At 46.5% G+C, this 27530-nt stretch overlaps 1 protein-coding gene across 2 annotated transcripts in view; it reads left to right on the top strand.

The window, feature by feature from the left end:
- The first annotated feature begins 14390 nt into the window (after window positions 1-14390).
- The window catches only part of GAS2L1 (growth arrest specific 2 like 1), a 223503-nt gene continuing 210363 nt past the window's right edge, over window positions 14391-27530 (top strand). Inside the window, exons 1-2 of one of the 2 annotated variants that reach the window (XM_086943240.1) lie at window positions 14391-15066; window positions 21530-21593. The gene's annotated coding sequence lies outside the window, so the exon portion shown is untranslated. Of the gene's footprint in view, window positions 15067-15123; window positions 15379-21529; window positions 21594-27530 lie in introns of those variants that run through there. The other variant, XM_086943239.1, reaches the window with a different exon arrangement.

Below are 27530 nucleotides of genomic sequence, written 5' to 3'. Positions count from 1 at the left end.
CAATGTTTCAAGCGGTTTTCAAGCTTTATTACGATGTTAATATTTCACTTCTGTTCTTGGATTTTCGTCACAATAAAAAACACTGAACATAATCTTCACAAAAGTTATTTACAAAAGTTTAAGCTATTGACATTACAAATTAAATAAATTATTTAAGTATTAATTATTTAAAAAAATTAAATGCCATTGTTATTTGTAATATCAATACATCTAAGTCACGTAAATACAAAACATGTTGCATTACAAATGCTATAGGTGTCACATTTGCGAAAGTTATAACTATTGGCATTGTAAATGACAAAGCTATTTTAAAAAATAACACATAAATAAAAAAAAAGTCATTTATAAGACCAATAGCTCAAACTTTCCTAATGCGAGACCTATTGCATTTCCAATGCTTATTGGACTTTGCTAATACACATCATTGTTATTAAGTGCGTTAGGTCAAGTGACTTAATTAAAATGAACCAAGACTACAACTCCCAGAATGCACTGAAATGTAAAAGCAAAATCCAGGAATGGAAAAGGGGTGTCCTAGGTATCTGGCCATCCTATCTGCGTAGCAGTGTGGGGTTTCTTTCTTGGATGTCTCTTTCATAGGCTCAGTCTCAGAAATCCCCACAGGGTATGCAAATAAGCACATTTTGTGCTGATAGTATCTGGTGGTTAATGTTCTCAGGCTGGGCTGCTCCAATTTAGAGCTCGGCACACTCAGCAGCTGTCGAGTCGGTTAAATATTTAAACTTGGCTGTGAGGTCATCACGCCGCCCCATAGACAGGGCTGACACTCTGCTGCCTGGCTGGCGGGGTGGAGGCTCCGCCTCTTAAAGACACAGTGCACCGACCCTCTTCGCCAAAGGCTCGCCCAAGACCAGCCACGGGGACACCCGGCAAGACTGAATGGAAACAAAAACACCCTTCAGGGAGACAGCACTCCGCACCTGACAGCCGAGACAGGGAAGGTTTTCCTGCGGATACTTCTTGCAGGAAACGGTATGAGCCACTTGCACCCGACAAGAAATGGCACACATCTTAAACAACCTTATTTGAAGCCCTAAAAAGATGCGAATAAGTGGCCTGTGGTATAAGTGAAGTAATGTCCGAGCAGCTAATGCAACCGAGGTAAGTCAGGGGACAGGTACCTATTATAAAGTCCTATAATTATAAACGCCAAGAGGTTAAAACGCAGCAAGTGTGAAACACTGGCGCCTGTGATGCACATGTGTTTTGGGAAACTCGCATGTTAATTGATATCCTAAAGCGAAGGGTACCAGATGGACGCCACGCCACAGGAGGTACCGGTTTCCTGTCCTCTGCTTTTATTTTGCAACCTAATGCTTTCTGGGAGTTGTAGTCCTAGTTCGCTTCAGATGAACTACATTTTGAGATGATAGTGTTTTGCAGACGGAGAGACTGGAGTGGCCAAGGTGTCCCTAGTGGAAGGGAGCCATCTGGTAATCTTACCAGAAGTGGCATAACAGCCCGCACAGCCACCAGGGTGAGGAGTCGTCCCCCTACACCCCCCCCCCCCCCCCCCCCCCCAGCTCCATGGGACCCCATCCGCCACTGTGCACGGGCCCCTGGCTTGAGAGCTCCTGAGTGGGTTCAGGGGTGTGGTCTGTACCCTCCATGTACTTTGCAGGGGGGGGCTCAAATTTCGTTAAACCACTGGCACCATGAGCAGGGCCACTGGAATTATGTTGCAGAGTACCAAATTATGCCCAGGGTTGACTAAATTATGCAGCAAGGAAAGGCAAATTATGCAGCATAATGCGGCATGTATTTTATACTATTCGTTATTTTGTCATTTTTACACATGATAATACTGCCTAGGCAAACTTTAAAAACCAACCACAGAAAAATCAACTAAAACATGACCAGTTAACCTTAGCAAAGGGCCTTCCACTGCGTGTGTACCCCATCGCCACATTTAAGTAACTTGTAATCCATTTGAGCAAGAAATAATTTTCCTTTTGTTAAAATCTGCAAATTATGCAGCAGATGAGGGATTATGTGGCAAATGCGGCAAATCCATAATTTTGCACACAAAAAAACACACAAGCGGATTCGCATCATTCCAGTGGCCCTGACCATAAGTTATAGCTTGAAATGGAAATTTAGAAGTGCAGGTACCCCTTGTCCACGAGTATCTGTTGCTGCTGGGAAGTGCAGGTACTCTCCCATTGAAAGCAGTGGAGCAGTACTGAAAAGTCCTGGTACTACCCGTTCCAAATTAAAGAAGTGCAGGGACTGATGCCTTTATTTATGAAGGCGTGCAACACTTTTATGCCGCCATTGCGTCACTTTTTGTGACACAGTGGCGCCGTAAATAATGCGCCATATTTACAAAGTGACGCATCTAAGTTGATGTGTCACTTTGTAAATGCCTACACTGCATTATACCTGCAACAGGTATAATATATACCTGAATAATTCAACAATCTTTTTCAATCAATTTTTGCTATTGGTTTCAGACTGGTGTGTCTAACTGCAAAGTTTTTAGATCTAGCATTAGACAAATCTTTATGATTTTTTATATATGTGTGTGTGTGTGTGTTTGTGTGTGTGTGTATATGTATATGTGTATATATATATATATATATATATATATATATATATATATATATAATTTTGTCCCCTTTGGAGGAGGTCTAATTTCTCACATGTTACTTCTAAATGAAGCAGTATCCCTTCTTGTTTGGGACTAGGACTCTGATCCAGAGGGACCACAAATTCCTGAAGTGGATATGAAGGTTGCAAACCATAACTGTGAGAAGTTGGCCTGATATGTAGTGCTCACTATTCTAGTGGTCACTGTGTATCATTCCAAACGACCCTTATTGATGATTGGTTGTAAGTCAACCTTTAGACCAGCTATCCTAGTAGCATGTACAAGAGCAGTCTTTGGGCTAAACTCTAGAGGGCGTGTTAAGCCAGCTATTATACCATCACATATACCCCTTGGACACCACACAAGTTGTTATGAAAATAAAAGGATATTTATTATAACACAACAGCCCTGGACTCTTTATGAGGACAGGGCGCTAAGCACAATACAAAGCTCTTAAAGAATTTCTGAAAGTCGCACAATTTACGCAAATGCCCGAGGGGCACGGAAAACCATATACTACAAAAGTGGAATGCGAAATACTAGCAGGTAAGTAACTAGACTCAAAGGCCTTAGGATCGCTAGGACTGGACCACTGAACCTTCAGATTACGAGCAGGAGGCCTAGGGAGATCGGGTGCAGAGTGTGCACCCTCACGCGGGATGCGGGACAAAGTTTATGGATGCTAGATTTCGTAAAGTTAGTGTTATCGGACGAATCCGACTAGGTAGAGCTGAAACGAAAAAGGATCTGGACACTTAGATAGTTAAGCTATGCTGGAGCACCGAAATGCTCAGGTTACCTAGCCCAGGGGCTGCGGCTGCATAGGTCTGAAAAGACGTCGGGAATCCTCGTTGCAGTCTATGGAGCCTGAAAGAAGTTGCTGGCAGGCGACCAGTGATGAAGTTCGATGTGATCCAAGCCTGGATCGGTGATGGAGGATACCTGTAAGCAGAGGCGACCAAGTTCTGTATCACTAGCCAGTGATTAGATGGGCACCAGGATGGCACCGGACGAAGTCACCTCGACCAGGTGAGTGGGCGACGCTGGGCTCTGCAGTCTCTCGGACCAGGAGGAGTTGTCGGCGACCAGGATGGAGGTGCGAGCTGTCCCACGATGGTATCTGCTGTCAACGTCGCTGGACCCAGGATTGGGGCAACAACTCTTGGCAAATGCAAGCCCACGCGGTGGACTCAAAATGCCGTCTGGAGTGGACCAGGAGGGTCCGGGGTGCTCCTCTGTTGGAGGGGAGCAAGGGCCAGTCTGGAGCAACCAGACCAGCGAGGAAAGTGTCGTCGTTCATCGTCAAGAGGGCTACAAGCCTGCAGGCAAGTAGCCGGACATCGCGGTGAGCAGCAAAGAGCAGAAGGGCCCCACGCAGATCTCGCGGATGCTGGGAGGCTGGACTTCGGTGCTGGAGCTGCTCAGGGTTGGGGTTTCTCAAACCCCAAAGCACTCACTCGAGGATCCCTCAGCGGTCGTGCTGGATAAGCGTTGTGCAGTTCTGAAGATGGCCGGTCCCTCGAGGTCTCGTCACACCCACGGATCTCAGCTGGGCTGATGATGTAGGTAGAGGTCAGAGGTGCCAGGGAAGCCGGGTCTCGTTGTGCTGGTCGGTCGGATTCCGGAGGGAGGACGTGCAGCAAACCGCAGTGTTCTTAGTTGGTGCCCGCAGATGCAAGGTGACTACTCCTTAGTCACAAGGGAGATATCTTAGGAAGAAGTCTTGAGTTCCTTTCGTAGAAAGTAGTTTCAGGATTCAAAGATGATCTAATTTGGAAGGGTCCCCGGTCCCACCTTTATACTAAAGAAAGGGGCTGGTACGGGGCTAGGTCCTGCCCATGGGTGGGACCAGGAAGGGGGGTGGTTACACCCCTCTCCCATGCCGGACTTTCCCCAGCTCAGGGGCTGGTGTGCCCCTGGAACCGGTTCAAACTGGCAGATGCACAGTGAGCACCAGGGTGCCACTTGCAGTCACCTTCCTATTCAGCCCTGCCTACCTAGGATACACAAAACCCTGTCTGGGATGGTGCTAGCACCGCCCCTGACAGGAAACCCTTTGACCAAACTCCCCTCGCTGGAAGGACTCCCAGCTGTAGGGGGTCAGACTTGTGTCTGTGGTGGCAGCATCCATTTTGTGATGCTGAGGCTCGAGTTAACTTTAACCGGGGTTCACAGTTACATAAGTGTCGTGTCCCTCTAGAAGGGTGGAATGCTAACCCCGTCGCCAGAATTGGCGAGGGGTTAGTATTCCAATTCGTATGACACCTTACTCGACATGTTTTGATAAAGCGATACCAAAGATAGCAAATAACCGCGAGGATTATAATGCACTTAAGAGTATATGGTACGCGTTATCATAGAACAGCTATTAGGACTTGGTTCCGCAAGCTGCAGACGGGCTCAGCTCATGCCAGAGCACCATCTCACATAATTCCAAGCACTCTGCCTTCAGGATTGTTAAGGCCTGCCATAGGAGTGACTGATAGGAATACATGTGTCCATTTTAGGGTTAGATATAGGTATACTATATCTACAGCAAAGGGTGATTACACCACTTTGCCCCAGCTGTCGTGCAGCCAGTTGTGTCAGATTTAGATGGCCAGCCAGGGGTGGCATAATACATGCTGCAGCCCCTGGTAGGCCCTGGGTACACCTATGCCCTGAGTTACAGGGTCTGATAAGGTGGACCAGTGCCAATTGGTAAATGCACCTAAGGTACACGGAATCCACTTTACAGAGAGAGCAGTAGGCCTGGGGTCCTGATTGGCAGGGTCCCAGGCCAACTATGTCAAAAACCAGCTAAAACACAAGGCAAAAAGTTGGGGGCAACCAAAGCCAGGAGCTACCCTCCTACAATAACCTCCTGTGCTTGGCTGTTTGATTGATAAGTACTGGATGTCACTGTGCATCACAAGGTCAAGGTGTCTAATGGGAATACAGTCAGTTTTTCTAAAACATTTCCTGAATAATATGACTGACACTCTCCTAGACAAGAGTAGTGGAGCAGGGAATGATGTGATGTGGTGACAGAAGTAATCTGCAAGGCGAAGTAAAGATGTGCTACCCTGCTATAGACTTTTTTTTCCCATATATTTGATATTTATGGGTATTTATAGAGCGCGGACGTTCGCTCCCAGGGGAGCATCTTGGCGCTGAGCTTGCGTGCGGTACATAAATGAAAGATGGAATATGATGAAGATATGGAACTAGATGGCTGCCAGTACGGAGGTGTCTGGTTGTTGCTACACCCATGTCTTAAGGAGTTTTCTGAAAAGGCTCTCCTTTTCGATTAGTCTAAGGTTGGCTGGTAGGTTGTTCCATGCCTTGGCTGCCAGGACAGTGAAGGTTTTCCCACCCTTGGTTTTGTATTTAAATCTGGGGATCGTGATGAGATTTGTCCAAGAGGATGAAAGGCATCTCGAGGGATTGTAACGCGTAAAGCGATTAGCGAGGTAGTGAGGCCCTGTGTTGTGCAAGGATTTGAAAACCGTGAGAAGCAATTTAAAAAGGATTCTTTTATGCAATGGTAGCCAGTGCAGAGATTTTAGTGCAGCTGAAGCTGATGACCTTCTGGGGAGTTTTAAGACCAGTCTCGCAGCAGCATGTTGAATGCTCTGCAGCTTTCTGAGGGTGGACTTTTTCACTCCAGCCATTAATCCGTTGCAGTAATCAAGTCGGGAGAGTATTAAAGCTACCGCGACTGATTTTCTAGCTGCAATGGGGAGGAAATCCAAAACATTTTTCAAAGATTTAGTAAGTCCAAAACAGCGACCAGCAGTGATCCTGACGTGGTCGTCGAAAGAGAGGAGTGAATCGAATTGCACGCCAAGGTTCCGTGCTGATGGTACTGCACTGGGGGGGGCCTACGATCCCATGGGCCACCAGTCTTTCGGGCAGAAAGATAGATCTTTACCCAGCGGTATGATTTCTGTCTTGGCACTATTGCATCTTAGATGGTTCTTATTCAGCCATTTGAATACATCAGAGAGGCAGTTTTGAAAACGTAGATCTGCATCCGACCACTTTTTGTCGATGGTGACGACAAGTTGTGTGTCGTCGGCATATGACGTGACGAGGATCCCATGTGATTCTTTCACAGCGAGGAGGGGCGCCATATAGATGTTAAAAAAGAGAGGACTTAATATGGACCCCTGAGGCACTCCTGATGTGATGGATTTTTCGCTGGATAGAAAGGGACCCAGGGACACAGTCTGGGACCTATTGGAAAGAAAAGATGTAATCCATGCCAAGACTGTGCCTGTCACGCCGATCTCTCGCATTCTGTTGATTAGTATGACATGCGAGATAGTGTCGAACGCTGCTGTAAGGTCAAGCAGGATGAGGACAGCTTGCCTACCCTCATCCTGCAAAAACTTGATGAAGTCAGCTAGTTCGATCACATATACATACATGCTTTCTATTTGTCCTTCAAGTTATGTGCCTACTGGAGGTGGCTGGCAACCAAGTTTAGCTCTGCTAAACGGGGGTACACCTAAGATTTCCCCCCATTCATACAGTGTAGTAACTACCCACTCTTACTAGGCTGTGAGGTGAATGGTGGGGATGGTCACGGAGCGGTGGTGTGACACACGATATCAGCTCCCGTCACACGGCGAGGAGCCGATATCACACTGTGGCAGGGAAACCGAGCTGAAAACCACTGTAAATAGTGGTTTCTAATCTCGTTTTCGAGGGGCTTTGAACTGCCCATGTCCATTGAGGAGTGTGAAAACACCCTAGGACATTGGCACCAGACTCAGCAAACTTCTTTTTTTGGGGGGGGGGGGGGGGGAGAGGGCTTGGGGGAGGGGGTTTCAATAGTGCCTCCTAGGTACTTCTTGGGACAAGGCCCGCCTCCTTCAAGGCCACACCTCCTCCTCTCACTGTGAGATTGTTCTTCAGGTTGGCAGGTGTGTTGTAGGCTGTTTGCAGGGCCACTGGAATTATGTGGCAGTGGAGGACCAAATTATGTGGCAAAAAAAGGCAAATTATGCAATATAGTGTTGCATATTTTGTGATAGTTTTGCTTCAATATTTGGTTATTTTTATACATTGTAACACAGTCTGGGCAATGATTTCACCTCCCTAGTACCAGCATAACCACCAAATGCAGCAGTAAGCAACTGAAAGATAGTTAACTAGCCAACCTTGCGAAGGGTCTTCTGCTGCATAGCACACGTCACGTTTTTTGTGATTTGTGGTTAAGCCTCCCTGTTTTCCGTGTTTACTGATTTTTACTGATAAATACAGACAGAAAATCTATTTATTTTCCTGTCTTTCTGTATTTATTTTCCTGTCTGTATTTATTTTTAAATGTGGATAAAAACGGAAATTGGGTTGTTTTTGAGTGATTCTATATGCTGTCAATTATGACGGCCAGGAGAATAGCTGGGTAGGTTGACAGGTAAGGGAATTAAAACAATGTAGGGATTTTAATAAAGAGCCTTAAACAGTAGTAGATTTTTACAACCTTGATACTAAAATTTGCATATTTTCTTACTGGTGCATATTTTACCATCTGCGTGTGTGTGTAATATATATATATATCTCATTGATATCATTGAAACCTGTCAGGTGTTCAGGCACGAGTGCCCATTAACTGGCTACATAAATGCAGAAATATACACATTTCAGCCTCTATTTTTCACAAAACCTAAAATAAATATGGACAAATACAGGTAAACTTATCAAAAAATAAATATGGATATATGCAGACGAAAATGACAAAAATATAAACACCATAAAACCAAGAGCCCTATATGTGATTCATTTGAGATCGAAACATTGTGTTTGTTAAAATCTGCAGCTTACACAGCAGAGGATGGATTATATGGCAAATGTGATCAATTCCTAATTGTTTAGAAAACGTTGCTGTTGCAGTAGTACATCATTCAAGTGGCCTGCCTTCTTGCCTGCACCTCCAAAGGAATTGAATGTGCTCCAGGTGTGTTCACCCTGAGCCGCTGCATGTTGTGAGCATTTCTGCACACCCATAAAGAGGGTCACTACCTTTCCTTGTGTAAGGGATGTGCGCGCGCTCCAGTTGTGCTCGACCTGCCGCTGTGCGTATTGCTGCACCAATAACTGGGGTCCTTGGCCCTTATTTATGAAGCACTTGCGCCGCCGGTGCGTCACTTTTAAAATGGGAAAAAGTGACGTACCGGCGGCGCAAGGCCTTCATAAATAAGGCCCCTTGTCTTTACTCGTGCGGATATATATGTGCCTAGTTGTGTTTGACATGAATGGTCCAACACAATTCGCCCTTCACTGGGGTCGTTCATGTGCGCGCGCGCGCGTCCGCGTCGACCTCTAAACTTTGAACCTTCTTGAGGGCACCTTGGTGGCTACTGACCAATGACTCCCACTGAATCTACTAGCCGAGTCTTCCATTGTTCTCACCCTGAACCATGGCCTGCTTGGGCACATACTTCCAGCGCGCCATTTCTCCTTTGTACTAGACACCATGATTGCGGAGCATGACACCCTAAAATCCACCTCTTCTTCTCTGGTTGGTGCCTTGTTTTTGAGAAAGAATATTTTTGACTGTTTTGGCTAGTGGAAACCCAATAATTCAGGTGCCCGACTTCCCGGACATAAAGTGTATATTGTCTAATAGTTACTGTTATACGCTGTGACGTAGTGTATAACCCTCCTACTACTTTGCAACACCTGGAGTGTTAAGGTTGACGGTAGTAACGCGGCTATCCCGTTGTAGCACCACGTTACCCACGCGGGGTGCCGCCTAGTCACGAGGACACCCAGGAAGGGTCTCGCATCTAGGGTCTCACTTTCCGTCGGGATGGGGAGTATCCGATGCGGCCTTGAGCTCCCAGCTGGCCGGCGTGTAATCTTACTCCGTTTTCACACCCCCTTTGTCCCTCTTCATGTCTCACACACCCCGACTCCCCGGGTTCAGCAGGGTTACTCCCCATGTTTTCCTTTTGTTTCTCCGCCCCTCCGTCCCTGCCCGCCTGTGCCCCCTCCAGGCGCTCAGCACTGATGTCTTACTCACGCCACTTACTGGTGCCATGCCTCGCCCTCCCCCTCCCCTCATAAAGGATCCCTGTGCCTTTAACTCTGCAGCAGGCCATTCTCAGTCAGCCCTGGACTCCTTCCAAACTCCAGTTTTAAAAAGCAAAGAAAGAAAAGGACAAGGCGAGGTTTCCCCTCTTCTGTCTAATGGAGGCCAGGCGAGAGGAAGAGCAGGGTGGGATGGGTGTCCATGGCAACCCAGGACCACAGTGGCAGCGAGGGCTGTGAGAGGACAGGCCCAGAAGGCGACCAAGAGGATAGATGGTTTAGGGGTTAGAGGAGTCATGAGTTTCATACCCGTCACAGAATGTGCTGCATAATTTACCTTTTCTTGCCACATAATTTAATCCGTCCTAGCTGCCCAATTTGGTACTTCATTGCTGCAAAATTCCGGTGCCCCTGGCCACGTGAGACTTAAAGGACACTGGAGTCTGTGTTGCACTGGGCTAGGAGGATGGAACTTTTTACTTGCAACCCGTGTCTACGGTGAAATCATTCGCCGCACTCTACACTGCACTCTGTGTGATGGCGATGTCACTGGCCGTTCTGTACTCCAACTTACTGTGGGTTTTGGTGAGTGCCCAGCAAGATGCCTGTGTGCATAAAGATGTTACTGAGGTGATTTTACATAGACAGACCCCTGTGACACGTGGGCCGGAAATCGGGATAAAGTATTAACCGAGTGTGGTTAATGCCTCCAAAACCATGTTTTTCATTTAGAAATGGAGTGCAGTTCCCCGGAATTGCTAAAGTTCCACCTTTTGCCCCAGTACAGTTCATGTCGCCAGGTTTGACCTACCTAACTCTGTCAGAGGAAAATAGTGCTGATGTGATGATGGTCACACAGCCCAGAATTCCTGCTCCGACTCCTCTTTGCACAGAGTTGAGAACTTAACCCCTACCTTTAAATGAGGGCCCTAATTCGTACCCGAGAGTGTCAAAAGCTGAGCTGGACACAGTAGTCTGTGTCTGTCTGCACTGGTTCTCTACCTTGACTTAACACTGCAACCTGTGTGCACGGAGCTGCTGGTGAATGGCTAGACCACAATCGCCAGTGTGCACTGAGATTTCACCAGCAGGCCTGTGTGCATGCACTATGGCATAACCGCCTGGGCTTTGCACTGCACCCTTGGTGCTCTCTACTGTTTCTGGTTGGTTGGTTGGATTTACACTGGAACCGTGTGCAGATACTCACAGCAGTAGGTTGTGAATCCGTGTACACTTGGTGTCTCCGAGTGGGATGCACACTGGGAGTCTGTGTGCACTGGGGGTCACGGGCTGCACTCTGCTTCAGGAGTCTGTGTGCACGGCGGCACAGGCAGGGATGTATGTGCACTGCACATCTGTGTGCACTTGGTGCAACTGACTGCTGTACACGAGGAGGGCACTCAAGTGTCACTGACTGTTTTCACTGCGTACCTATGGGTACCTTGTACCCATAGGTACTGTGAGGTCATTATTGAACTGTGCACTGGGAGTATGTGTGCACTGCGGTGTTACTGATTGTTCTAAACATTAGGGGTTGGTGCACTTTAGAGCATGTTTTTTCGGCTGTTTATGGGGTCACTGCACTTTGGTAATAAAGGCTTGTGTTAAACTGAGATTCTTTGTTTGACACTGAAAGTTTGTGCATTGAGGTGTCTGTCTCTTGGAACAGTGCATGATTACTGGGCGTGTGGGTATTACGCGCCACTGGCTGGCTTGCATGAGCGCTGGTAGCTTTTGTGCACTGGATGTCACTGACTGGAGTCCATGAACACTGGAACTCTTCATGCACGGAGCTGCCTCTGGAGTTCATGAACACAGTCTGTGCAGGATCACACTGAGAGTCTGAGTGCACTGGAGAGTCACAGGCTGGACTGTACACTGGGAGTCTGTGCACAGGGTGTCACAAGCCCAGACTGGAGCGCATGCACGCTGGAACTCTTTATGCACGGAGCTGCCTCTGGAGTTCATGAACACAGTCTGTGCAGGATCACACTGAGAGTCTGAGTGCACTGGAGTGTCACACGCTGGACTGTACACTGGGAGTCTGTGCACTGGGCGTCAGTGAACGGGCCCTGACTGGATGAATGAACAATAGCAGTCTGATGCACAGAAGTGTCTCTGGAGTTCATGAACACAGAGTCTATGCACTGGGAGTCACTGACTGGAAGCCATGAACACTGGCAGTCTTTATGCACAGAGCTGTTTCTGAAGTTCATCATCACAGACTCTGTGCAGGATCACACTGGGAGTCTGAGTGCACTGGAGAGTCACAGGCTGGACTGTACACTGGGAGTCTGTGCACAGGGTGTCACAAGCCCAGACTGGAGAGCATGAACGCTGGCAGTCTTCATGCACAGAAGTGTCTCTGGTGCACAGAGTCTGTGCACTGGGAGTCAGTGAACGAGCCAAGACTGGAGTACATGAACACTAGCAGTCTTATGCACAGAGCTGTCTCTGGAGTTCATGAACACAGTGTCTGTGCAGGATCACACCGGGAGTCTGAGTGCACTGGAGAGTTACAGGCTGGATTGTACCCTGGGATTCTGTGCACTGGGTGTCACAAGCCCAGACTGGGGTGCATGAACACTGGCAGTCCTCATGCAAAGAAGTGTCTCTGAAGTTAATAATCACAGAGTCTGTGCATGATAACACTGGGAGTCACTGGCTGGAGTGTGTTAAAAACTGGCCAGTCTACTTACAAGGCCTTCTGGAGTACATAAAGTAGTACTCTGCATACTCTTACACATCTTTATGAATTGTCTCCAAAACATCTAAAATGGGAATATTCATATATAATTAGTACAAATAAAAAACGGTGCTTTCTCTGCATGTTTACCAATAGGGAGAAATGTCTATGCCGATTCACAAAGGCATCTAACAGTATGTCCAAGAGTGCTCCTATAGTACTTATAAGTGCTTTTGTGACTCGATGCTGGGAGGATGTGTGCAGGGGTGCTGCATGTTGGGGTGTACAGGCGAAGTGGGATATTGTCTAGGTCGGTATAGTCTTTAACATGAGTAGGATCCCCTTACGTCTTTAACTTGCTTTAAGGACAGTTTGCATGGAAAGTCCTAATAATGACATCCGTCCATAGGGAAGGTAAATGTCGGATCAACATTATTGGACCAATATGCCCCCAAAGATATCTTATAGCTGGACTAAGCCCCTTCACTTCAACCTGTGTCTTTAAAAGATGCCAACATCAATTACATATTCTCTATCACAGGACAACATGGAAGTTCCCTGAAAATTCTAGTAAGGTGGTTTTGTCATTTAAGTGCACTTAGTTCATGTACTGAAGACTTGCGGCAGGTATCTGTGATTGGAGAGCATGAACACTGGGCGCAGGGGGTTCACTGCTGATCACTGGCTGCGATGTATAGTGGAAGTCTTTGTACCCTGAGTTTCACTTGCTGGTCTGTACAGTGGGTGTCTGTGCACTGTGTGTCGCTGGCCTGACACGGTTGGCTGGAGTCTTTGAGCGTTGGAATGTGTGTGCACCGGGGTGTGTCTGGCTGGAATGCATGATTCATCTGGGTCTGTGTGCACAAGGTGTCAGTGACTGCAGTGCATGAACCCTAGTAGTACCTGTGCACTAGGGTGTCCCCGCTGGCATTTCATGAACACCAGGATTGGACTGGCCTATAAGGTAATCTGGCAGTGCAAGAAGGAATGGTCTGACAGGTTAGTGTCTGAGTTGTGTTTTTGCTTGTTGGCCTGTTTTATGATTGGGGCGGTATTTAACGTTCATTTCTCTAATATCACCACAAACATTTCCTGCAGCAAGATCTAATATCCTGCAAACCACCTATAAAGCAAATGTGGGTCACATTTTATGGCCTGGCTTGACAGCGCAGCTGTCACCAGATAATCATGTAAATATCCCTAGAGAGGAGATTTGGCTCCACCCACATGTTGGGAGCCATGAGTACATATTTTGATTGGGCTGAAGATGTGTGCTTCCGCAAAAAAACCATTTTATTTATCCAGGTATCTGAGCTTGAACTTTGGGATACTCGGCTGTAATGCTGTTAAAGGGTCTTGGATAGCTAAATAATTGATGGTGTTTTGCTCTGGCTGCAGCACAGATGGGAAGAGGCCAGTCATTAACCTACATAGAAGGCCAGGTCTGGCTTGAAAGTGCAACTGTCGTCTGACCTTTAACTGTAACCAATATTATTTTATGGTTGGGTGCTTCCACACAAATACATGTCTATTCCCATGTTATTTACTTATAATGCTTCACCTTATCTTACAACTTTCCTTTCAAGACAGACGAATTGGCATATCCGATGCTTGTTTAGTTATCTGCTTCATTATTGGGAGGTACTTTTCTTTTGGTGACCGGGCCAGGGGCGTAGCTTTCATTGGTGCAGCAGGTGCAGTGGCACCGGAGCCCAGATGCCTGAAGGGCCCACTGAGCCCTGCTGGTTGCTGGAGTTTACAATTCACTTGGCGGGGGCTGCGCGCTTACTTGCTTGCACTAGCCCCCCCCCCCCCCCCCCCCCCCCCCCCCCCCGTGACACTAGGAATCTGTGTGCAGTGGGCTGTCACAATCCCCGCCAGAGCTTGCACTGCCGTGTGTAGTAGGTGTCACTCGAGGGCAGCGGGAGGAGGGGGCACAGACAGACAGACATCCGCATTCATCGCCTGCTCGGGAGGTTAGCTGTGCAAGGATGGGCCCGCCCGCCTGATTAACCTTGCGCTGAATGGGAGGCATGCCTGCTCCCGGCCTGCTCGCCCCTCCCGCTCCCGCACAGCTCGAGACTTACAAGAAGACAGCAGAGTCCAGAGCCGCTGGAAGCGGATCTGACGGGAAGGGCTGACCTGGCACGGACCCAGCAGCTCGGGAGCCTCTTCCAGGACTGGGAGCCTGCGAGAGACGCCCGGGAGAGCCTGGTCGACTGAGGGGGGAACTCGGGGATGAAGCGATAACTGGACCCAGCGACGAGCTCCCTGAAGTACGGACTCGGGGAGCTGTGCTGGTCTGAGGCGGACACCCGGGCTGGAGGAATGCCCGACGCCGGCCGCTAGGCTCCAGGGCCCCCAGACATGACTGGACGCTTCTCCGGGAGTCTCTTCCCCTGGGGACTGCGGACCGGACTCCCCCATCTGTCCTGACCGGGGAGGGTGGAAGTGATGCCCGGGCTCTGGGCTGGCACAGCCCGGGGCCCCCTGGCTCGCCCGGGAGCAGAGAAGAAACCTCCACTGCCCCCCAGCGTGTGATGGGATGACTGGCGTTACAGGAAGTGCGCTATGCTTGGAGTCAGCGGCCCGGCTCACAAGTGCGGACTGAGGGTGGAGAGAGAGGCTTAGGGACTCCAGCAGGGGCCCTCGCTGTCGCTGCGTGCCGGCTGCCCCCCTCCAAGGAGAAGCCATCAGGTGACACCCACAGGGATCAGCGGGGATTACCTGGTGGCAGAGTCTGACCCAGGTGAGTCACGCCCCTCGCCCTGCACCACGTCATCCACCCCCCCACCCCCCCTTACTTAATCCTTGTCCGCCTCTCTTTGCTCAGCTGTTCTCCCTCCTCCTTCCTTTACCCCTCCTGCTGCACCCTGCCTATTCCTCCTCTGAACCCTGCATTCCTTATCTCGTGTTTGGAACTTGACTAAAGAGGGGGGAGCGGGGTTGGAGGCTGCTATGGTGTCTGCTTTGCCTATAGTTCAGTAGGGAACACGCGTTGCTGCTGGCGTCCAGATGCGAGTGAGTGACGTGTGAGGGCCCCGCAGCGCGCCCAGCCCAGGTGAGTGACCGTGGCCTGTGTCTGCCACGCCCCGGCAGTGAGTGCAGGGCTCACCCTGAGTGGTCCCACTCTACTCAGTCAGTGCTCAAGCACAGCAGAGCTGACACGTGCAACCAGCAGTAAAGGGCTGAACAGGTCCCTCAGGGTTAAACCAGAGAAGATCACGAATGGTTAACCCCTTAGTTGCTGGGTTCCGGGCAGAGTTATCAGTTCCAGCAAGATACGACCTGGGGACGGGGCCTGCTCCGAGCCAAGGCGACCTCCTGGGGTGTTATGATCATGATGCTTTACACAGTGGGAAATAATGCGTCTTGAACCAATATCCCGTAGATTCTGACGGACATGCTGTGGGTGTACAGGTTGGTGTGCTCGAGTGTGCCTTGCACCTCTGCTGTCTGCGAGGAATGGGAGCTTGCACTGGGTGCCCCTGTACACAATAGGGTGCTTGTGCAGTGTGTATTTGCGCGTGGCACTGGGTGCACTTTTGTGCTTATGAGGAGGGAAGTTTGCTCTGGGTGGTAGCTGTGCACGACGGAATCTTACATCATTGCAGCCTTTGCCCCGCCGGTTCTGGTTTTGAATGGACGTGGCTATTCTACCTGCATTGCCGGTGCCGTTGAGTGTGTGAGTGAAAGAAAGAAGCGTGCACTGCTGTTCTTCTGCGTTGTACCTGTGACCTCTTGCCTGCCATTCTGTGCACTTTCCATAATCTGTGAGGTGCGGAAGCTTGCAATAGGTGACTCCGTCGTGCAACAGCGCGAGCTTCTGTTGCACAGTGCGCATTGATTGCGTGTCGCGTGCCCGCTGGAGTGCGCTCAGGTGCCGCGTCGTAATGATGTCCACGTGCGCGAGGCTCGCGATGCCTCCGACTGCCTGTGCTGACGCTGAACTGCTTTTTGCACGCAGGAAGCGGCCTTCTCTGCTGTCAGCGCCCTCTGGGTATTTTTGGAGCGAGACAAAGAGGGCGCAGCAGCAGGTGCTGTCTGCAGATTCGGTATGGGTGTGGTTGGTAGGGGTGGCTTGGGGAGGAGGGTAGTAGTCAGTGCGTCGCTGCTCTCCATCCATGTGCTGCATTGGCTGTCTCCCCACCAAGCTCCATTGTAAGTGTTTATTTTGTTTCACCTCTTAGAATCGCCTTAAGCTATGTAAATATGTGGCAAATAACATCGACTCTTCCTGCAACAAAAAATCTCTCTCTCTCTCTCTCTCTCTCTCTCTCTCTCTCTCTCTCTCGTGTTTTCAGTTGGTGTCAACCTGCATGTGTCTTTCAGGACGCTCTGATGTCCCTCACTGTTAGTCACAGCCACCCCCATAATTTCTTTGACATCTTTTGTTTCCAGGCTTGTCTACTGACAGCTGTACTTGTTGATCTCTGTGACAAGCAGCCCAGCTAGCATCATCTGTTTGTGTTGGAAGCTTGCCCTGCCCGACCTTTGCTGTGCCTGTTCTCTATATGAAGGGCCTAAATCGCAAATGTTTGCTTGATCTGTATCTGCATGATGCTAAACCATACCTTTTCTGTGCTGCAGATGTTAGCAAGCGTATGACAGACAGGATACATTCTTGTGCGAATTTCGCGTTTCCACTTGCTTGCAAGAGAACTGCGGGTTAGCAGCTCAAGGTATTGTTCGTACAACTTCTCAATTCACGTGATACCACAAAGCATGCTGCCGATGGAGTTATCTAATTTCACAGTTAACAGAAACTCAGTATTTGGGGTTTACACAAGATATTCACTCTTGTAAAAAGAACGTTGCACACGGCTGATTTTCTGTGGAGCGATATTGGAATTCTTTCTTTTGAAATTTACAAAGGTCATCAACATTTTAGTGTGGCTACCTCTTTGTGTTTAGAGTATATACACTGTTGCTCCTCTCAGGACGGTTACAGGCTTATTTCTATACTGTCCCAGCACATTACACAGGGCTGCCATGTATCACTGTTACAACAAACAAATGATGGACGGAATGCTGACAAGGCAAACATTCTCCCCCAGTCAAAAGATCTGAGTTAAATCCATTGTTCTTTTGCCCACTACGCCACCCCAGTTTGGACGTGGCCCCGTGCTCTCCACGCCACTGGAGTCAAGCTATCCTGGCTGATGAGGGCTGAAAGCCCGAAACTGGTCCTAGGATGCTTGTTTCAAGTCCAGGGAGGAGCTAGCTTGGCAGTTCGGGCTGGAATGTTCCCATTGGGCACAGGGTCAAGACTGATTTGCGTGTAGCTCGGCCCAAACTGGAATGGCACGGTGAGCAAAAAAAGATGGGTTTAGGCCCAGATCTCTGTACTGGGGTGAATGTATGCTGCGTCCAAACTGGAATGGCATGGTGAGCAAAAAAACTGATTTAGGCCCAGATCTCTGTACTGGGGTAAATGTATGACATTGTTCTGCATTCTGTCCATCAATTGTTCTTCGTCCCGTGCTCGGCAGTTCAGGCTGGACTGTTCCCATTGGGTGCAGGGTCAAGACTGGTTTGCATATGGTTGGGTCCAAACTGGAATGGCATGGTGAGCAAAAAAAATGGATTTAGGCCCAGATCTCTGTACTGGGGTGAATGTATGACATTGTTCTGCATTCTGCCCATCAATAGTTCTTTTTGCCATATATCACCAGCACAAGAAACCTTGGCAAAGCCAATAGTTGTGAATTCAGTTTGCCTACTCATATAAACATTGTCATTCTCAAAAGCTTTTGACGTGCTGCATGCACAAATCCTGTTTATCACATTAAAGTCTGCCCTATAAGCTTAGCCAGTGATGACAAAAAGAAGAAAAAAAGGATTGCTTTCTGTATAGAATGCCTCTAGGAAACACAGAATTGAACTTGACCAATAACATGATAATTGAGTCTACTTTCCTGATGTAAAATAGTACCATATGTATTGTGATAGCAGCCCTTCCTGCAAGGCAGAATAATCCACGAATAGCAACAGACGAGAGAGTAAAACTCCTTCGAGTAGAGCTAAAGCCTACTCTATAGTTTAAAGAACTGATAACCATGCATTGTAGTGTATTATAACATTTACATAATGCCTGTACTTATTTTGAACCATTAGTTGCATGTGGTGCCCGCCAGCACACATTATTTGGGACTGGCACCTATTTTTGCTCAACAAACTGATTCAGAGCAAAAGAGAGAAAAACATTATGGGGGAAAGAAAGAGGAAGGAAAATATGGAAACAAACAGCGACAAAGGGAAAAAGCAGGGATGAAAAAGAACCTTCAAGAGTGACATACATAGGCAGGGAGTGTCTGGTGCAGGGGCGGCTCCTTCGCTATGACAGAGGATAGTGTAGGAGTGTCACCCCACTGCTTTCTCGCAGTGCGAGAAGCCAAAACATAAAATGGTAATAGCTTTTAGTTATTACCATTTTTTGTTTGCTTTTCAGACAGGCAGGGATGCTCTGCTCTCCAAGCAGGGCAGGGGAGGAGTGGTTTGCCTGCTCCTGAGTGCGCAAAGACTGTTTGGTTGGCCCTCTCGGCCGGCCAAACCAGTCATGTGCACTTTGCCCTTCTCCATGCATGCCACCGAAACGTGCATCGACCGAATGTTCAGATTTTGATGAACATATGTTACACACTTGGTTGTGGAGATTTTGTAATCTTTAGTCTCCCCTTTTCTCATATCCGTCTCTGTGTGAATGCTGTATGAGTCCGTACGATTAAGTATGTTTGGGTTTTTTATTTTGGGTTTTAGACATATCCAAATGTTTGTTTTTTGGGGGTTACTTGTTCAACATTACATTGTATGTATTCCTGAATCTATTGTGGGAGCACTGTTGATCTTTTTATATATAAAAAAGTATTTAAAAAACGAGGAACAAGAAAATAAATGAATTTACGTTTTTATGCATATATGAAAAACGTATAAAGAAGTTAAATAAATAATGATGATTAAATCTATTTTGCTAGTTTTGTTTATATGATTATATTTCTGTCAAGTCCATGTTGAATTCAGGTCTGTTATGATAAAAAAGAAATATTGGTCTTGAGGGAGCCTTTCATTGTATGCTACCTGGCACCTTGACCCTCGATAGAGCAGGCCCAGGCTTCTGAACAAAACGTTGGGCCCCAGCACTTATGTTTCCACAAGTTAAACACTGCAATTCGTTTACTGCCCATTTACGGTTTGCTACAGTGCTTTAGTACACATCTGCACAGTCTAGGTATATCTAAATCTGTATGTTTTTGTGGGTTTTATTGTGCTAACCAAATACTGTATGGTAAACGTTCAACTGAATATATAAACTTCTTCCTTGCATGCATCAAAAATAATCCGTAGTATAACAACCTGCCGGTAGAAAAAAGTTTTCCTATTCACAGGCAGAAACCGTATATTTCATTCAAGAAGTGGAACTGGGGCAGCACTAGAACTTCTCTCATGAAGCCAGAGTTTGAAGAGACCATTGTCAGAGCTTTGCACAACCCTAGAATCCTTTTAGAAGGACAGCAAGAGCATCTCTCTGGGGAATGTTGCAGTAGGGGCTCCAAGTATTACAACAGGTTTTAAAATGGCCATGTGAGGATACAAAGTCCCAGTCAAGGTTGCACAAGGTGAAACAAAATTGCCATGAAATGTATCCCTCGTTGTTACTCTGAAGGAGTACCTCGCAGTTAGGAATACAGCACCAGAAAACCAAATCTGGTCTATAGTTCTTTCCTGCTTTCAGGTTTTTCTGGTGCTCAGTGCTCCCTGTCAGTCTGGACCAACACATAGATTTGTAGAGGCACCAGACACCAAACATAGCCCCAGGCAAAAAAAAAATACCATTCCTGTTAGTTTTCTAACTTCATTCAGGAGCCCCTGGATAACGTCCTGTCGTGATTATGGCTAGGTGGCATCGGGTCCGTCTCTCGACTCTCATCACTTCCAGGCAGGCTTTTTTTTGCACCGAAGGTTCATTCCTTTGGTGGCTCTTTGGCCTCACAACTAGGTTAGGGATGCAGGGGAGGGGACCTGGATGTTCACAAAGATGGACACCTGCTGTTCGGGAATTCTCAATCTGGTACAATGCTTATTGATTGATGTAGCTCAACCCACGTGGAAGTGGTCAGATGTTGCATGGTGGGCCCTAGTGTGTCTCAGCACACTCTTGTGGCACATGGATGGGTGGGGCCACAGATTCCAGATGAACCTCCAATGGTGTTGCTGGGACATTGGCGCAAGAGACTATGTAAGTCAGGGTCACTGGTCAGGCTGCTCACTGGCACTTTCTTGTCATTGTCATGTCTGCTAATTCATCATGGCTGGTCCTAGTGTGATGGACAGCTCAACAGTCTCAGAAGGGCTGACACGTCGGTCGTAGGGTGTTCTTTTCTCTCTGGGGTGCTTCCAGGGCCAGGACAAGCTCTGCAGACATGCAGGCAGGCATTGAGGTGAGAGGCAGAACCTCTACTCTCAGCTGGAGAGGAACCAGCTGCACACAGCTGAGCTCCACATCCAGCAGGCACTTTTCAGGTCCATATAGGCAATCATGTTGTTTCTGTTCTGTACTGGCCGCTCTTCAGGTCAGGATGCTGACCACCCATTCTGCTTCCAGCGAATAAGTAGCTTTGAAATAAAGTTTCCAATGTCTTAGAAAAAGTGATTTATGCACCTTCCCAAGCCAACATGGGGGATTTTGGCTTAGTGGCCAGACCTGTGTATTCGTAAGAAAGTCATGACTATCCTTAGAGTAGAGAACCACAATTCTGGAGTCGTGTATACCTCGACTGGTTATCATAGCCATACTTTATCGCATCATTACCATGCAGCCTGGGACCAAGGAAAGGACCATGTAAGAGACTCAGAATGTTTTTGTTCGTGGTGGGGGATGGTGGGGACGGTGATCATTAGTCCTCACCCCAGTGCTAAAATAATTAAAGATGCATCCAATACTCGACAGTGTCCTTAGCGAGGCAGTTCCTATAACCAATCTAGGGCAATTACTCACTCGATGACCAAGCGGGAGACACGTTTGGTGTCCTCAGTCCAGCTGTCTGCAGCGGTCTAGGGCTCCATAGTGACCTCAATAGAACGTTATAGTTTCTGGGACTCCAAGGCCATTGAAAAAGAGGGTGAACAGCGTATTTGTTAGGATTAAAGGGACAATTCTAGGCGTGGGGCAAGTGCTCTCTGCACTCCCTGACTTTTCTCCTTACATCTTTTAGGACTGCAACAGATTCTGAATGTCAGAGGCGGCACCCTCCTTCAGTGAGCAGGCTCTAGGAAACAGTGAGTACACAACTGCATTATTATTTACAACAAAAGCTGAAACCATCTCAACCCCAGTGCTCCCAGTGTGGTCCAGCTGAGCCACAATCCTCCAATGCTGTGAAAAATGTGATCATGATAAGGGGATCAGGGTCAGATAAGATGAGAGAGCACAGGGTTGACAATGGATGAAGAAATCAAACAAGGAGAGCAGGTGAGGGGGCATTACAGACAGTGAGCATGAAGATTCCAGTGGGGGGAGAGTGTAAGGAGACAGGGTCAGGTTAGTGATTTTACGGACGGAAAAGTATAAAGAAACAAGGTTAGGATATACTTTGTGGAGGCAATAGAGCGAAGCAATAGGGTCAGGACGGAAATTACAGTGAGGGAATAACGTAAAGAGCTGAGTTAAGGAGGAGACTGCTATGAGGTTACAGTGCAAAGAGAAAGCGGCAAGTTGAATATTGCAGTGAGGGAATAAAGGGAAGAGATGGATTGAGAACAGAGATTTCATCGAGAGTAAAGTGTTAAGAGAGAGATTGCACTGACAGAAAGGTGTAAGAGAGAGAGTGAGGATGGGTCCTGAAATGAGGGAATAGTGGGAAGTAACAGAGTGCAAATGATCACAGTGATGGAATAGCGTAAAGAGACAGGGAGAGAGATAGAATACAACGAGGGAGCAGTCCAAAGAGACAAGGCTAGGATGAAAATTTACAGAAGCGGACAGTGTAAAGCGAAAAGTTCAGGACTTGGAGGTTGATGCACCAGAATCGTTTAAGGAGACAGTCATGGTAGAAACTGCAGCAAGGGAATAGGATCAAGAGTCGGACAGTGGTAGGACAGTGGTAGCACTGAGGGAGCTATATTAAGATACAGGCGAGGAAGGAGGCTGCAGTGAGGGAGCTGTATAAAGAGGCTGGTGGGGCATGGGTATTGCAGCGAGGGAGCTGTATAAAGAGGCTGGTGGATCATGGGTATTGCAGCGAGGGAGCTGTATAAAGAGGCTGGTGGATCATGGGTATGCAGCGAGGGAGCTGTATAAAGAGGCTGGTGGATCATGGGTATTGCAGCGAGGGACCTGTATAAAGAGGCAGGTGGAGGATGGAAATTGTAGTGAGGGACCTGTATAAAGAGGCAGGTGGAGGATGGAAATTGTAGTGAGGGAGCTGTATAAAGAGGCAGGTGAAGGATGGAAATTGCAGCGAGGGAGCTGCATAAAGAGACAGGATAAGGATTGTGGTTGAAGTGGGGTAACTAGTTTAAAGAGACGAGGCAGGATGGAGATAGTGAGGGAATTGAGCACTGGTTGAGGATGGAGATTAGTGTGAGGGATTGAAAAAAGAGACCGTGAGAGGGAATTAAAACTAAGGAACAGAAGACAAGGTGAGAATGGGGATACAATTGTAAAAGTGGAGTATTAAAACCAAGGAACGAAATGAGACTGAGTGAATATGAATAATAGAGTGACGAAATGGAACGGAAAATAAGGAACAGGATAGCCAAAGAGTTAGTAAGACAAACATGCTGCAAGAGATGAAAAGATAGCGGGGCATTGAAAGATGCACCAAGCTAAAAGGACAGACTGTGGATAAGGAAAATTAAAAACTGCTGAAAGATGAACATCGAAAAGGAGGAGTTTGGGTGGAGACAAGGAAAGGAACACATGGTGACACAAAACCATGAAGGTACTGTGAAACTTGAAAGAGAAAGTCACATAAAAAATAGAAATACATGGAAAGTTTGGGAAAGTCGGGATATTCAAAGAAAGACCGATCAAACGAGATGAAGGGAAGGTGGAAAGGAGCAAGCAACGCAAATACAGAAAACATGCAAGACCTGGGTACCTGGGACCTCGCACCACCATTAATACACAGTGCACATGAAATATAGCGACAGGGGGGGAGAAAAGCTCACGCACATCAAGGCGGCGAAGGAGAAGTTGGGGAAATTTAAAGTAAGGAGGACATGAACATGAAGGGACACATATGGGGTGAGCAAAAACGAGAAAGACAGAAAAAGAGGTGTTTAATAGAGGAATAAAAAGAGCATGAAGAAGACAGACAAATACACATGGAATGAAAGAAGGCGAGGTACAGCGACAAACAACCAAAACCCCTGAAAACTGTTCAGAACCACTAACCGGTGGTAGCTCCCCAGCACTCGAGTGCATTGTCTGGAATCTATATAATCCCACTGGAGTGAGAAAGACTGAAAGTCTCTTTTAATTTATTTATTAGGCTGCATAACAATTTCAGAAGTGTATCACAGAGCAAACGCATTAGCATAGTATCAGTTTGGGTGGATACATGAAGGCATAATTGAGCTAGTGATTGGTGGTTGATTGTACAGTGTCGGCGGCAATGCATGCATAGATTCTTTGACATATTATCCTTGTGCAAGTCAGTGGTGGGGACAGTGACAGCAATTCTGTGCAGTCCTTCTAGCTGCATCACAATGGGTCCAGAGTTGACTCTCTCCAGTTCATTAACTAGCATGGAAGCGTCAGCAGGACTGCACCATGCAGATGTCATACAGCCTCCTAATCTGGTTGACAACCCATTCCACAATGTAGTTCCCACTGTATTCTTGGAAGGAACGCCTCAAGCGTCGGTTCCTTTTCTATGCAAGTTCTTCTCACAGTACCCAAACAGTTACCTGTGTTGCAAATTGTGGATTTAGGCTTATTTTACGTTGATCTGGTGAAATTCTTTCGCTTTACATCCCTTTGAGGTGAACTGTTATCTACTACATATTCCTGAGGCCCAGGAAATCTTTGCATGCATTAAATCTAATTCAAAACCATCAAATGAAACTAGAAATGGGATACCCATAGCAGGCTATAAATGTACCCATAACATGCTATATATGTATATATTACATGTTTTGGTGCTTTTATTGCATCAAATGTGGTGGCATATTAACCCATATTTCACATGGGAAAATCACAATATCAGCGCAAAAGCTGCTCTGCAGGGCTTTAATATTGCCAGGGTTACTAGGGTTAATCTGAACAAAGGACCAAATTATGCGGATAGTTATTTAAATTAAGTGGCAAAAATGTTAAAATATGCAGCACATTTCTGTCAGTATTTGTATCCATTTGGCATAGAACTAACATTTCCGGCAAAATCTGCAAATTATGTGGCAAATGTACTCCATACATAATTGTGCAGTAAAAGCTGCAGCCACAGGAGTCTATAATTAATCTATAATTTAGTGTCCCTGTTTTCCATTTACACCATACAAACAAAACCAATTTGTTTCCCTGTCCATATTATTTTTTTACAAAAAAGCTAAAATACTCTAATTGGGTCTTCTTTTTAGAGCCTATCCATGCTGTCATTCATGCTTGCCAGGCCACTAACTCTTTAAATTGCAATTCCATTATATAGCGCTTACTACCCCTTCCGAGGCATTGAAGCGCTTTACGCCGAGCAGCATGCTGTTCCGGAACCCAAGGTTAATGGTTAGTTCAGTGTTATTGGTTACTGTTAGTTATTGGGATTAGTCTTGTGCGCTCAAAGCATACCATTCCATGCAGTCATTTCAGTTTTTTTATGTTGGACTAAAGTAATAGAGGTTGGCTGCAGTCATTATTGGGGGAGGGGGGAGGGGAGCACATGGTTGCTGGGATTAATACAATAGTTAGAGGAGATTAGGTATTGTTAGGTTGCATAGGTATGACTTTCAGCGGAAAGAAGAGAGATTGTGATCTAGTAAATGAGTTGTGGGAAATTTGCTGAAATAGAGAAAAGTCAAACCTGCATGTGTCAGACAGAGTAAGTTGTGTTTAGAGAGAGGAGACATGCAGAGGATGGAAGGGAAAAAAGGGACATTTGAAGAGAGAAGAAAAGAAGAGGAAACAATCACAAGTTTTAATTAAAGGACATTTTTTTAATGCCGGATTTAAGGAATGTAGTGAATATTTTTGAGGCAGTATGGTGATGCAAGAATGTAGAAAGAAACATTTACTAGTGAAGATTGTGCTATATTGGGGAATGTTTTAATAGGTACTAGAATCGGGTAACCCATCACTCTGCTGCTAGGCTACTGCCAGACCACCCATCCAGATAACTCAGTTGATCAGTTTAAGGGTTAAAAGTGAAAAGTAATGGCTGGATGCATTTGTTGAGAAAATAAATGGGAAATAATGTATAAATTGAAAAATATTCTGGTGTTCATCCTCAGATTTGACTCGAAGTATTAATTATAAAGCAGAATGCAATACATTTGCATGCCTCTATTTTGTATTGACACCAGATGGGAGATGAGGACTGCTTACCAGACAGTGGAAGTGTATTACCTGCATTCCAGTGGCTGGAGGGCAGGGGATACAAACATTTATGTGAGTGAGGGTATGGTGAAAGGGATCCATTTACAAATTTAATAAACCCTTTTGTTAGCAAATGGCTGCTGATTTGACTTCCTGAAGATCTGCCCTTTTTGTAGATGCTATAGGTGAGTAGGGGTGGAGCTGCAGGTTGAAGAGGACCTTTTAGGTGAAGCCAAGCATTTGTCTACCTTACTCATATTTGAGTGCAGAGCCCTCACACCTCTCTGTGCCTCTGTTGTGTGTGCTCCAGGCTGGAGGCAGTCCTGCTCTGAGGTACATCACCACACAAAGGCTGCATCTGAAGCGCAGCCTGAAGACATTTGACATGTAAGCATATTGAAATGTATTTTTACCTATCAGGATGTCTCCGTCCTGGTGTTTTCAGATATGGGCAATTTTAAAGGCAGGATAACAGTGCAAAACTCCTCTCACAGAGGTAAACGGTTTCAAAGAAGCCGACCTGGAGAGACCGGGTTAAAGTACCTCTACCTCATGGAAGCTGTGAAACCCAACACATTTGAGGTAGTAGCAAAACACAGGCATCTTTAAATGGTAGTGTATGCCCATTTCTGCTAACATTTTTAGTTTGTGTTCTTTTCCTCTGCATCCAAAAACGTGTCTTTTCTGCTGCACTACAAGGTTGTAGCTGCCTCAATGTGCCAACCACCATTCAGTTTACTGCATGGGCATCCAATTAAGAAGTCTTGATATTTTCTCAATTCGTATTTATTGTCCTGTACCAATTTGTCAAAAGGATCACCAGGCTGATGATTCTTTTGACAAATTGGTACAAGAAAATAAATACGAATTGAGAAAATATCAAGACTTCTTAATTGGATGTGGACTCTGAAAAATTGGAATTGACTGTATTTGATTTTAGTGGTGCCCTAAAACTTGATGATAAACACTCACTCAGAAGCAGGCCATGTGGTCCTCGGGGTCTCCCTCCTTCCTCTCCAGGCAGTAGGACTCCCACTGTCCACTTTCCCTGTGTTGCAGTGCAGGGGACAGATCTTTTGATCTATCACCATTAACTACACACAGACAAAATATTTGAACATGTGGGGTGCCCACACACCCAATAATGTTTCCGACATATCGCTCTCGCCATTATTTTATGCTAAATTACAGCTCTATGTGGAAATGCTCAATACATCCGAAGGGAAAAAGTAGGTAAAACATTTCCACCTCATGATGCATTGTATTAATTATTCTGACCTATTTTATATTACATTTCACAGCTCTAATGCCATACTAGTTTATAGAGCAATATGTATAAAAAAGGCTTGGATGACGTCATAAATTATATCATAGAACAGGTCATAAGTGATGTATTGTGTGACGTTATAAGCAGTGCATGGTGGGGGCACACGTTAATCGAGACTAAACACATTTGATATGATTTCTTAATGAAACTTTGAAATCTGCAAATGTCTAAGTTCTACAAAGCTATTGTTTTCAAAATCTGTGTGTACATTTATCAATTGATAAATCTGGTAACGTATGAATTATGATTTCGTTTTTTCAGTAACCAAAACTTCATATCCATAAATAGAAGTCGAGAACAAGGAAATGATAACCATAGATAGAAATGTTAGAAAATGCCATAAAAATCCCCTGACCAT

The sequence above is a fragment of the Lissotriton vulgaris genome, chromosome 11 (genome assembly GCF_964263255.1).
Source record: "Lissotriton vulgaris chromosome 11, aLisVul1.2, whole genome shotgun sequence".
Lineage (NCBI taxonomy): Eukaryota > Metazoa > Chordata > Amphibia > Caudata > Salamandridae > Lissotriton > Lissotriton vulgaris.
This window is presented reverse-complemented; position numbering and strand designations above follow the sequence as displayed.